Source organism: Mustela nivalis (assembly GCF_964662115.1).
Source record: "Mustela nivalis genome assembly, chromosome: 8".
Classification (NCBI taxonomy): Eukaryota; Metazoa; Chordata; class Mammalia; order Carnivora; family Mustelidae; genus Mustela; species Mustela nivalis.
The window spans coordinates 116069936-116083017 of NC_139027.1; the positions used below are offsets into that span (position 1 = coordinate 116069936).

The 13082-nt window shown below is 45.3% G+C and overlaps 1 protein-coding gene across 4 annotated transcripts in view; it reads right to left on the bottom strand.

The window, feature by feature from the left end:
* The window catches only part of PTPRA (protein tyrosine phosphatase receptor type A), a 143196-nt gene extending 134058 nt beyond the window's left edge, over window positions 1-9138 (bottom strand). Inside the window, exon 1 of one of the 4 annotated variants that reach the window (XM_082744553.1) lies at window positions 8833-9138. The gene's annotated coding sequence lies outside the window, so the exon portion shown is untranslated. The remainder of the gene's footprint in view (window positions 1-8832) is intronic. The other 3 variants (XM_082744552.1, XM_082744555.1, XM_082744554.1) reach the window with 3 other exon arrangements.
* Between the last annotated feature and the right edge of the window lie 3944 nt (window positions 9139-13082).

A 13082-nucleotide genomic window follows, 5' to 3' on the forward strand; every position in this document is an offset into this window, starting at 1 on the left:
ACTGAAGAATTCCATTTATCTGACATGTCCAGAACAGGCACATCCATAGAGACAGAAAGAACTGATTGCCAAGGCTAGGGGAAGGGCTGAATAGGGAACGAAGCTAATGGGTACAGAATTTCTTCTTGGGATAATGAAAATGTTCTAAACTTAGATGGTGGTGATGACTGCACAACTTCAAGAATATACTATAAACCACTGAACTGTACATTTTCAAGGGGTGAATTACAGATTTATTCATTTGAGTGAGACAAAGTGAGCGCATTCACACTAGTTGGGCGGGGGGGCTCAATCTCATGACCGAGGTCATGACCTGAGCCAAGAGTCAGACATTTAACCAATTGAGCCACGCAGGTGCCCCTAAAATGGTGAATTTATGGTGTGTCAATTATATTTCAATAAAGCTATTTTTTTAATTACAAGGAAAAGGCTACTGCATACCACATTTCTTTATAAGAAAAAAAGGGGTTACTTTTGAGTCACTGTTAAAATAACAACTTTACTTCAAGAGACAGATTAAGGATATTAATTTTTCAAATAATATTTGCCAAGTAGCACACACAGAAAAAGTCCAATTTTTGGAAAAGAAAAATGCATGGGCGCCTAGGTGGCTCAGTGGGTTAAGCCTCTGCTTTTGGCTCAGGTCATGATCTCAGTCAGGGTTCTGGGATCAGGGAGGGGAACCTGCTTCCCCCTCTCTCTCTGCCTATTTGTGGTCTCTCTCTGTCAAATAAATAAATAAAATCTTTTTTAAAAATGCATAAGGTCAACTTTATTACAAGATAGCCAACATATGATAACCTGCCTCAATAATCCATTAAGTGGCAGTGAATGAATTTCCTCCTTTTATTCAGTCAAAGCAACGGCAGTAGTTTATATTTAGACAATTATTCTGGGGCGCCTGGGTGGCTCAGTGGGTTAAGCCTCTGCCTTCGGCTCAGGTCACGAACTCAAGGTCCTGGGATGGAGCCCCACATTGGGCTTTCTGCTCAGCAGGGAGCCTGCTTCCTCTTCTCTCTGCCTGCCTCTCTGCCTACTTGTGATCTCTCTCTCTGTCAAATAAACAAATAAAATCTTTAGACAATAATTCCACATAGCAATGTTATTAAGGCAGTCATTTAGTACTAAGAATATGTCTTCTCCAGTACCACCTCCTTTCAGTAGCTCACACAAGATATAATTGGGGGGGGGGGGTTAGTTATTAAAAGAAAATCTAGCAAATACTAAGACATGATAGGAGCTTCTATATTTTTATAACTATGTATATAGCAAACCTCCCACACTGCAAAATTTGTCCCAATATTGTTCAACTCTTCAGCAATATTTTCTATCCATCATAGAAGAGTATTTGCTGAAAAAAAAAGGAATGCATTTTGCCTTCTTGACATTGTTTTGTAGTCTTTCTTAAAGCAAGCCTTTTAGGGGATCGGGTACAACAGGAAGAACCTGTCAATGATATGTGCCTTTCTGTCTTTCATCAGAGCAAAAAAGCTCAAAATACATACTTTAATCACTAGGTTTGTACTGTACAGCATATGACTGAATAGCCTATGACTTTAAACATCACTGGACAGAGAAAAACACAGATGTTAACTTTACGCTCCATACACTAAGTTCTCAAATGTCCTGGTACTAATGATAGCCTTGTTTTTTATTATTTTATATCACAAGGTTCTACATACTCTTAAAATAAGATACCTATTAACAACAGAGGATGTGAATGCATGTTTCAAATAAGCTTCCTGATACTTTCTAATGTAATAAAAGCAGAATTATTCAAACTGATTTAATAGCTCAGCAACAGTTTGTAATTGGAGTTGAACAAGGCTCAGCTCTACCATTGTTTCTGCTTGTATTATTAGGATGTTCTTCAGTCACTGGTTTCTTGGCAGAAATTGTTTTAAGCCACTTGTCCATTTTGTGAAGGTTAGTTTAACAAAACAAAACAAACAAACAAACAAAAAACCCTAGGTAATATAAGCTGTACCAAAGTTGCAATACCTGGAAAGGAAAAGTATGATTATGGCTGTGCTTGCTCACTGCAGAACTCCCTTCTCTTCCTTCAGGACACCCAAAATTCTATAGATAACATAGTAACACTGACTTACAGACCCAAGAAGATGCCAGTGACAATCTCTAAATTTAATGTTTTACCATTTTTTAAATAAAATAATAAAAAGCTCTAAAATGTCTCCCAGCATCCCAGTGAGTCATCTTATCTACCTCACTTTGAAAACTACCACTCTAGATTGCAGGCACAGTAAACTTCTCACAACTGCAAGTGAACAGATCAATTCACTCTCCTCCTTACCATCCTATAATGGCTTAGCTCTGCCTTTAGGATAAAGTCCAAAATCCCTGCATGTTATATAGGGCCCTCAACTCTGGCTCCTGCCTCTCTCTAGTCCAGTGGTTCTCCAACCCTGGATGCATGAGAAACACGTGGGAACTTAAAAATATTTATACATTCTTAGGTCCCACCCTAGAAAAATTAAATCAAAATACCTGGAGGTGGAGTATTTGCATCCCTGATTTTTTAAGTTCTCCAGCTGAATCTAAAGTGCAGCCAGTGTGAAGAACTACCCCTCTTACCCACCAAGGTCTCAACTGGGCCTTGTTATTCCAACTGTGATCCATCAGGGAACTGGTCAATAATGAAGAATCCCAGGTCCCAGCCCAGACATACTGAATCTGGACTTGGCATTTTAACAAAGTCTCCAGATGGTTCATGTGAACATTCAAATTAGAGAAGCAATGACCTAAGGTACCAAACCCCTTCCCAGCTCAGGGCCTTCAGAATTATTGTCTAATATTGAACCTCTTTCACATTAGCCCACAAGTGGGTAAAGGACAGACATCACATCCATGTCACTCTGGGATACCCCCAACTCCTGGCACAATGTCTACTATTTTCAGGTGAAGAGCATCTAATCTTGTGTTTCATATCAATATGATCTTATTCTAAATTTCCACAACATTTCTGATCTATTAACCATGTTTTTCTTCAAAAACAAGTTGCCTTTAGATACATAATTCTTGGATACTACAAATTAAACCTAATTCAAAGTACCATTATATTATGGGTGAATTAATAAAATCAAATATTAGGTTGTGTTTGTAACAGTATTGACTGAACTGTCAAGAAACAGAGCCATATAAATTGTTGATGGTGTTATAATTTAGTTCAACCTTTCCAGATAGCAATTTGGCACTGAAACTGTAATCTGACTCAGCGAACCCATTTTAGGGGCAAGTCCAAGAAAATAATCCAAAAGAAGTATTTAAACAAGGGTGCTTAAAAGTACCATTTATGGTACAACTAGCTAGCTCAGTCAGTAGAGCCTTGCTTGATCTCAGGGTTCTGAGTTCAAGCCCCACAGTGGGTGTAGAGATTACTTAAAAATCTTTTTTTTCTTAAGATTATTTATTTTTTTTTAAGGCAGGGGGTTGGGGGAGGTGGGTGTACAGTGGGAGAGAATCTTTTTTTTTTTTTAAGATTTTATTTATTTATTTGACAGAGAGATCACAAGTAGGCAGAGAGGCAGGCAGAGAGAGAGAGAGGAGGAAGCAGGCTCCCCGTTGAGGAGAGAGCCTGACGCAGGATTCGATCCCCAGGACCCTGAGATCAAGGGTCCTGAAGGCAAGCTGAAGGCAGCGGCTTAACCCACTGAGCCACCCAGGCGCCCCCAGTGGGAGAGAATCTTAAGCAGCCTTCATGCCCAGCATGGGAGCCTGACACAGGGCTCGATCCCCCAACCCTGGTACCTCAGTACCTTTTTTTTTTTTTTTTAAAGATTTTATTTGGGGTGAGGAGGGCACCTGGGTGGGTCAGTCAGAAGCACCTGACTCTTGGTTTCAGCTCAGATCATGACCTCACGGGTTCAGGGATTGAGCCCTGGGTCAGACTAACATGCTGGGCATGGAGGCTGCTTAAGATTATCTCTCTCCCTTTCCCTCTGCCCCTTTCCCCCTCCCTGCTCATGCCAGAACATGCTCACTCTCAAATATATAAATCTTAAGAAAAAAGTAGGATAGTAAAAAGGATAAAATAAAGGAAAAAAATTTAAAATATTGTACAAACTAGTTATCAATGCACAGATTACTATTCTGTGATTTAAATTAGATACATAAATGAGTAAATACAAAACATTTTATGCTATTTAAGAATACAACAACCATATTTTATATGTACTGATTACAGATATTTAAAAAAAGCTATGCCTGCATACTGACACAAATGGATGTGAATTTAAAGTAAATATAGGAGCACCTGGCTGGCTGTGTCAGTAGAGCATATAACTCTCAATCTCAAGGTCTGTGAGTTCAAGCCCCATCCTGGATGTAGAGCCTACTTAAAAATAAATTAATAAATAAATATAGTTCGGGCAGGGGTACAAGCTAAATAGGTGATATGGATTAAGGGGTGCACCTGTGAGGGGCACCAAGTGATGTATGAAAGTGTTAAATCATTATACTGTACAACTGAAACTAATATAACACTGCATGTCAACTGGAATTAAAACTTTTTTTAAAAATCAAATATAGTTTTACATTTAGTAAATTCTCTTTTCTATAAAGAATACATATAGACATATGTATATTTTATTTTCAGTAAACTCTATACCCAACATGGGGCTTGAACTCATGACCCCAAGATCAAGAACTTCATGTTCTACTGACAGAGCCAGTCTGGTGTCCCTATAGAGAATATAGTAAAACAAATTCTGGGGCACATGGGTGGCTCCATTGGTTAAGCGTCTGACTCTTGGTTTTGGCTCAGGTCATGATTTCAGGGTCATGAGATCGAACCCTAGTTCAGAGTCCACACTCAACATGGAGTCTGCTTGAGATTCTCTCTCCCTCTGCCCCTCTGGCTCATGTGCTTGTATTCTTTCTCTTAAATAAATAAATAAATAAATCTTTTTACAAAATAAATCAGTAAAAATAAAACAAATTTTAATGTCGGGTTATTTACGGGTTTGCTGCTGAGTTTTATTAAGTTAGTGTTATACAGTGCTATTTTTGTTGTACTCAGACTCACAAAAAAGACATTTCTTCAGCTCTGGTATTTGGGAACATTTATTAGTTACTGCACGAAAAGTATAAAGACAAGGTCTGTATTTGGCCAACTTCCTGCTTGTAACTCAAATTCGAACTTCACCTGCATCTCACTTTTTCCACATGAAGGTGGAGAAAAATAATGCAACAATGTTTACAAATCGACTGAGTGCCTCCAATGAAAGGCTCTGGGCAAATACAAATATCAGAACTGCTTAAAAAACAACCACCACCCACTTTAACAAGTCACACAAGTCACTTATCCTTCTGAACCTCAATGTCTCTCTGTAAACTGAGAGAAATGTTAAAACCATATGGGAGATTAGGTGAGGGAAAAGTAGGCATATGGTATCTGGAAAAGCATCCCAGGCAATTGTGATGTACACTCTTATGAAGATCCACTGAGTCCGATTCAGACTTTCTGGGAGGAAAATGATTAAGTTAGTACAAACACACTGAAAGGGTGGGGATTTGGCTATATGTCTAAAAATTTTAAATGCACATACATCCTTTAACCCAGTAATTCCACTTCTAGAAATACATTGTTCAGATAACTTTACACATGAGCTCCTTACAAAGTACTATGTACAAAAAGATCCACTGTAACACTATAATAGAAAAACCTGGAAACTTAAATGTGGCTTAACCTGAGACTAGTTACAAATTATGGTGCAACCACACAATGAAAAAAGTAAAAAATGTCAACAGAAAGAATGAACAGCTTCATATCTACTAACATGGAATGATTTCCTAAATACGTTAAAAAGGAAAAAGGTGTGACTGGTATGTACCATGGCTGGGAGGAATATGGATAGGTAGACACATGTTTATAAAAACAGTGTCTATGTAATGCCACAGAAACTGGAAACTCCAGTCATCTCTGGAAAGCTCAGGATAGGAAGGAGATTTATTTTCCTCTATGTTCCCTTTTATACTGCTGGAGTGGTTTTCTTTCTTTTTTTCCCTCTTTTCTGCTGGAGTGTTTTCTCACATGTATTTATCTTTTCCTGAAACTGGGGATTCTCTCTAGGCCTCCATCTGAGTCTAAGACACTACAATTACACCTAAGTGGCACCTGAGCAATGTCTCCAAATTGCAGGGGCATTGGCTTCTGGCCCCACACTTCCCTAAATGACCCTTTGAAAGCCTAGCCAGCCCAAGGTCCCTGACAGTCTTTAAAATCCTCCAGTGGTTCTCCATTGCCCAAACTCGAAAACAGCACATACAGTCCTGCAAGCTCATCCTAATCTCATCTCCCACCCTTCTCTCCTCTACCCAATCCAGTTGTTTAAACCTCTCCCTTTTTCCCAAGGACAATGGACTCCTTCCACCTCCACGACCTCATGTGCTGCTCCTTTTTTCCCATACCCTGTCTACCACACCAAACTCTATGACCCAAAGGCCCCCTCCCAGGAAAGGAATGCTCTCTATACAGCCTGACATGTTCTGGAACTACACTGCCAAGATTTAAATCCTGACTATTCCCTTATGTGTCCCCTATATGGCCTCAGTTTCAGCCTTTGTCAAATAAGAAAAAGCCCCTACTTGTTGGCTGAAAGGATTAATGAGGTAATTCATGGAATGAATTTATTACATAGTCTCTCACAAGGCAAATAAAAGACAATAGTTATTATCATTATTACATTCTCACAGCACTTATGAGGTATTTGTATCTACCTGTCCTGCATAAGACTGTGAGCTCCTCAAAGATAAAGATTCCTTGCTCTTATTTTGTATCCCAAGCACTTCGCCTGGCAAATAGAAGGCACATGAACACCTTTACAGAAATCAGATGATTGGCTTTTCTTGTTCTGAATTTCATCCAGATGGTAAACAAGTGGCTAAAAGGTACCCAGTGATGGGGCACCTAGGTGGCTCAGTGGGTTAATGCCTCTGCCTTTGGCTCAGGTCATGATCTCAGGGTCCCGGGATTGAGCCCCACATCCGGTTCTCTGCTCAGTGGGGAGCCTGCTTCCTCCTCTCTCTCTGCCTGCCTCTCTGCCTGCTTGGATCTCCATCTGTCAAATAAATAAAATCTTGAAGAAGAAAAAAAAAAAAAAAAAGGTACCCAGTGAACCACCTCCTGGATCCCACATGCCTTAGAATGCATATATTAGCCAGGCCACTTGGGGTGGGCAGAGAGGTGAAAAGAGATCATGGGGCTTTGAGGCTTTCAGAGAGGCTTTCAGAGACAGGCAAGTGGACTGGAGACCATCATAACAGGAGACCTGTCAGCTCCTGCCTGCTGACTACTTTCGGGGACTGGGTGAGATGGACACCGGGAGATGGGTAATCTGAGATACTAAATGTCCAAGATATGCCAAAGACTCTAAGCAGGCCTTCAGGAAACACTCAAGAAAAGATTATCTCAGCAAGTGGGTACCTTGAAGTAAACAGAGAAGAGACATACAAGGGAAGAGATGGGATAGGACTTAAAAGACAACAGAGAGGAAGAAACCTCTTAGCAAGGAGATGGAAAGGTAAATAAGACACGGCTTCTGGCCTCAAGAATCTTCCCAGATCAGAATCTCTTTAAAGAGAGGTAGATCTTGGCCGATAAGGGTGGGGGAGGAAAGAGAATCATACACGCAAAGGCATCCAAACATGTGAAGAGGCAAACAACTCGGAATGGCTGGGGATGAGGGAAAGGAGAATGAAAGGATTGAGCTAAGAGTAAATTGAGGCAAGACCATCCAGGGCCTGGTATGACTTGATAAGGCATTCTGGGCTTCATTCATCCCACGGGAAAAGGAGAGCGAGCAGTTTTTAAGTAAACAAGTGACACCATCAAATCTGTTTCTTGAAGGAGTGGCCAGGCAGGAAGATGTTCGCCCATCTTCCACCCGCAGTTCTCTCCTCGCCCACCATCTTCTGGTTCTAGGCTGCTTTAACAGCAAGCAGGTGGCAAATGAACACATCTCCTGGGAGATGTGACTGGTTCTAGAGCAGGAATTCCCAACCTGGGTAAAGGTTTCTGAAGGCATTTACCCCGCCTGGGGAGGTTTTGAACATTCCTCTTTTCTAGTCTTACAAACATCATCACTGATCTCAAAAAAAAAAAAAAAAAAAAAAAAAAAAAAAAAAGAAAGGGAAAAAAAACCGCAAACAAACAAACAAAAAACCAAAACAAAACCTTCAACTCTGCCATTACTATTTGTATCTTCGGGAAATACAATTAGTAACCGATTTTCCAAAAAACAATATTCTTTATTTTATTTACCAAAAATGAAAAGTAAGGGGCTCTGCATTCCCAACTGGCTCATTTTGAATTCTGGGCAGCTGTGAGCCCCTATTTCCCTTCTTAAGCAACCTCGACAGTTGGGAGTGGGCGGAAAAGAGAGGGGCCTGGGACAGAGACCAGCGGGGGTTAAGGGAAAGAAAAGTTGGTCTCGGCAAGAACAAATTTTCTCATGCCAGGAGTTTCCCTCTTTCTTCCCATTAAATGGACCTGAGCAAATTCTGTTCTCACTGTTTCAAGTTTCTTCTTGCAGAATGAACTATGGCAGTGCCCTGCCCTGACCCCAGGAGGACGCACGCAAAGTTCCCGGGCGGTCGAGAGGGGTCGGCGCCCTGTCCGGCACGTTTCCGGGGATCCCCCCACCCCCTACGGACAGCGCAAGGACGCGGGGTCCGACTGGAGCCGCCTGATGGGTTATGCCCGGAAAAGACTGCCTAGGGCTCGGGCCGGCGACCCCTGCCACCCGCGTTCGGGAGCCGCCCCCCCCCCTTACGGAGCCCACCGGGGCGGCGGCGGCGGCGGCCACGAGCACTCACCGAGTCCGGCGCTGGGCGGGACCGCTGGGAACGAGGACGGCGACTCCGCCTCGACTCCGCGGCGGCGTCTCGGCCCGCCACAAGCCCTCAGGGCCGCCGCCCGGCCCGCGGCTCGGAGCTCCGCGGCGGCGGCGGCGGCCTCGCCTCCATGGCGAGAGGAAGCGGCTGAGGGGCGACTGGGCGGGCGGCGGTGATGGCGGCCGCGGCCCGGGTTCCGAGGAGCTGGCGCGCGCGCGTCTCTGTCAGCGCCGCACTCGCAGCAGCCTCGCTCCCGACCCGGCCTTGGCTGTAAGGTGCGTCCTCATTGGCCGTTCAGAGACGGGCGCTGGTTGGCCCACACCGAAAGGGCGTCTCCCGGCCCTCGCGGGCCCCGCCCTTGCGCGACTCCCAGATCTCTTTCGCACGCTCGCGTGGGCGGCGGAGCTGGGTCTCACGGTCTCGTTGATTCCTGCGCCGCCTGGAAGGTGTGCTTGCGCCCCGCAGCCGTGGGAACCTTGGGGAAGCCGGAACCCGGGTGCACTGACCTCCCGTGCACCACCGCCATCCGCCTTTCTAAAGTCCCAGTCGCCTGGACGTAGGCCTTCTTCCCAGTTTACAGATGAAGAAACTGAGGCCAAATACAAATTACAGCCATGTCCAGAGACCAGGACGACCTGGAACTCTAAAAAAGCTGCCTTCCCACCCCTCTCTCCAAATGTATTCCATTCCGACTCCCCGCCCCTCAATTGCTGCAAGGTATTCAAAGGACGTAGGCTCTCTTGGGGAGAGGGACCTGCTAAGTCCCTAGAATGGACCTGGCGCCGTGGGTGTCGTCTTACATCAAGTCAGCTCACGCCATCCCCACCCAAGCCCCAGGGAAATCTCTCCCGCTTTTCTAGATGCGCGTACCCAGGCCTGACTGGCCGCAGAGCCGAGCAGAAATACGACACACGGGTCTCTGCGGTGAGGGTATTATTTGCGATAGGACAGGGAGGAGGGGAGGTTCAAAGAGCGGAGAGGACCTGAGATGCGTTCCGCCCCCGGGGTCGGGGTTGCGCGCGGACTTCCCCAGGGCTCCCTGCCCCACGTGTGGTGCCGCAAAGCTATGCGTTGGTCCGTCTGGCAGCTGCGGGACTTGGGCCTCCGCTGCCGAAGACCGGGTTACCCCGGCCGTGGTGCGTGGCGGGTGACACACTCTCCTGGTTGTGGTTCCCACAGGAGGTCCCTCAGACACTGCAGGCCCCGCTCAGGGCGAGTGGTTGGGGGTGCAGGTTGGAGACAGATTGCACAGCAGTGTGCAAGCAGAGCTTGCTGGGGGACCCTTAATCCAAGACGCAGAGTCCGCGCCGCCTGCGGTGGGTGTCACGCCCCCCGGGGGCGGGGGGAGTCTGTGGCCGGCGGCAACTCTTCTTCGTGACAAGGGGTGCGGGGGGTGGGGGTACATTTTGGTGCATAAAGAGCCCACATCGGCAACTATTTCCTCGGGGTTGGTGCCTCTGTCACCTTGAGTGCCCATCACCTCCTGCAGTTGAGGCGTCAATTTATGCACTCTCCCTTCTCATTTGTGAAATAAGTGAGTGCGTGCTGACCCGGGCCAAAGCCTGGAAATCCAGGCAGCGGTGGGCCTCCCTCAGGCTGGCCTCTCCCGGGCAGGGAAGTTCCTTCTCTAGCTGGACTTGTCTCTTGGTCTCAGAAGCACCGGATGGGTCACGAAATAGCCAAGCCCTAGACGCCTCTGCTGGATAAACGCTCTAGCCCAAAGGCCCAGAGGCCACATGCCCAGTCTCTTGTTAGATCCCAAGGGCAGCCAATGAGAGCAGGTGCTCCCACACGTTTCCCAGGAAGTGCCAACTCAATCTGTCTGCTCACCAAAAGTAAAACGGAAAAGCCTGAATTCAAAGCGTTTAGAAACCCTGGAAAACAATGACTGTATGTGCAGGAGGTATCTGGGTACCTAAGGGAAGCAGTGCCATCTTAAGACCAAACCCCACCAGCTTAGTTTTGCATTCTCTACATCTGCCCTATTAACTCTTAGTATGCTTCTTTTGGTTGATTTCTTTCTTTATAGTTTCTTTTATATTACCATAAAAAGGTTTGATGTGCTACTTGTATGTTCTAACATACATGAAAATAACTATTAAAATAGAAAGTGTTAGGGCATGGCTGGCTCAGGAGAGCATAGGACACCTGATCTCAGGGTGGTGAGTTTGAGCCCCATGCTAGGGGTAGAGTTTGCTTAAGAAATAATAAAATAAAAAAGTGTTCACCCTCAAAATCATCTGAAGACTACCCTCCCTCCACCCCCTTGCATGCGTGCGCGCGCACACACACACACACACACACACGATGTGGCCACACTTGGAAAAACACTGCAGGTTTTCCAAGTCAGAGAGCCCTGGGGTTCAAGCCTTGACATTGGCTGTGTGACCCGAACCTCCCCCTCCCACCCTTCCTGGAACTTCCCAGCCTCTGGACTGAGAATTATAACCACAGACAGCTTGGCAAGTAACCCATTCTCAGGAAATGAAGTTCCTTCTCTTCATGAGACAGCAGGACTGTAGTCAGAGCATTTGTGGTGTGTGTGTAAGGGAGACCTAGGAGAGGCAGGGTCTTGGGTACCCCATCCTGGAGACTATGGGAAGGAGAGTTCAGCTCGGTTACCACACCGACCATTTCCAGTGGGAGAGAATAGAGTCTTGTCTTCATCTGCTCACTTGTGGACAGGTGCCTAGCCTCCCCACCCCACCCGATGCCCAGGGTTTCCATGCTTTTGCCCCATCACCACAGGGCAAAGGGCTGTCTTCAAAGAGCACAGAATACGAGGAGGACTGAGAGAGGGAGGGGAGGCTTTCCATACTCAGGTGCACCCATGTGGGAGGCTGAAGCTCTGCTCCCAGTCCTGCTTTAGGTCCAACTCACTGGAGCTTATACCTACAGGTAGACAATTGTGAGCCACGCCACAGGTGCCCCAAAGAGTCCCAGGGTTCGTGAGAAAAGGACTGGACTCAAGAAGAGCTGGACAATGGGGGTCAAGGACTCCTCTGTTTCATCAGGTAAATCACTTCCCCTCTCTGGACCCCCCCTTCTCCACCCAGTAAATGAAACAATGAATCACTCACTCAACAAATACAGAGCAAAAACCATGTGCTGGATGTGGCAGGGAATAAGACAGAGAAGGTCTCTGCTCTCAGGAATTTACATTCTGGATGGGAGACAGACAATAAACAAACAAGGGAAAAGAAAATTTCCTAAATGCTGTAATGAAAATAAAGCAAGGCAATAAGATAGAATATTGGAGTAAATGAGAGCCAAGTGCCTGTCCAGGCTGCTGTTCTCCTTTCTAGGGTCCTTTGCTGGAGCTTTTTACCTAAAAGATTGAAGGCCCCTTATCTTGAGAAGACCTTTGACTGAATCTCACTCCCGGGCTTCTATGGCTATCCTAAACTAGAAGAAAGGTTCCCCAAATCCTTGTCCTGGGCTTTAGTCACTGAAATTCTGAAGTATTGGGCGCCTGGGTGGCTCAGTGGGTTAAAACCTCTGTCTTTGGTGCAGGTCATGATCCCAGGGTCCTGGGATCAAGTCCTGCATCGGGCTCCCTGCTCTGGAGCCTGTTTCCTTCTCTCTCTCTCTGCCTTCTTGTGATCTCTGTCAAATAAATAAATAAAATCTTTAAAAAAAAAAAAAGAAATTCTGAAGTATTTAGAGGGAAGTGTATTAAGGACTGCGGCTTAGTTTGAAGTGCATCAAATATAAGGTGGATAAGTAAGATGGATAGAGGGATGGAGAGATGTGTAATAGTATAATGCTAATGGCAGAATCCAGGCGGTGGGTATACAGGTGGTGTTCGCTGTATAATTCTTTCAAGTTAGCTCTATGTCTGAAAGTTTTTGTGATACAATGCTGGGGGAGGGGGATCAGGGTTTAATTTTGCAAAAAAGCATACCAAATTGCCTGTAATTTTTAGACAACTCTCCCATTGGACCACTCTGATGCTTCTCCACCTGCATAAACACTTTTTATGAAGTTGGAATCACTTTATTTGTATGTCATCATTGTTTTTTCTCACGTATTTCTAAAGCTTCCTATGTCCAGTGCTTAATGTTTGCACATTCCAGGAACATATATGGCACATGTGACTTTGGGGGTGCAGACATTTTATTGTGTACATTCTCAAAGCAGTGCCTCAGGGCCCCCTTTCCAGAGAGGGCACATTGGCTTGTATAGTCCCAACCCTTTTTCACTGAGAACAGCTAGAAAAACTGGAGATAACA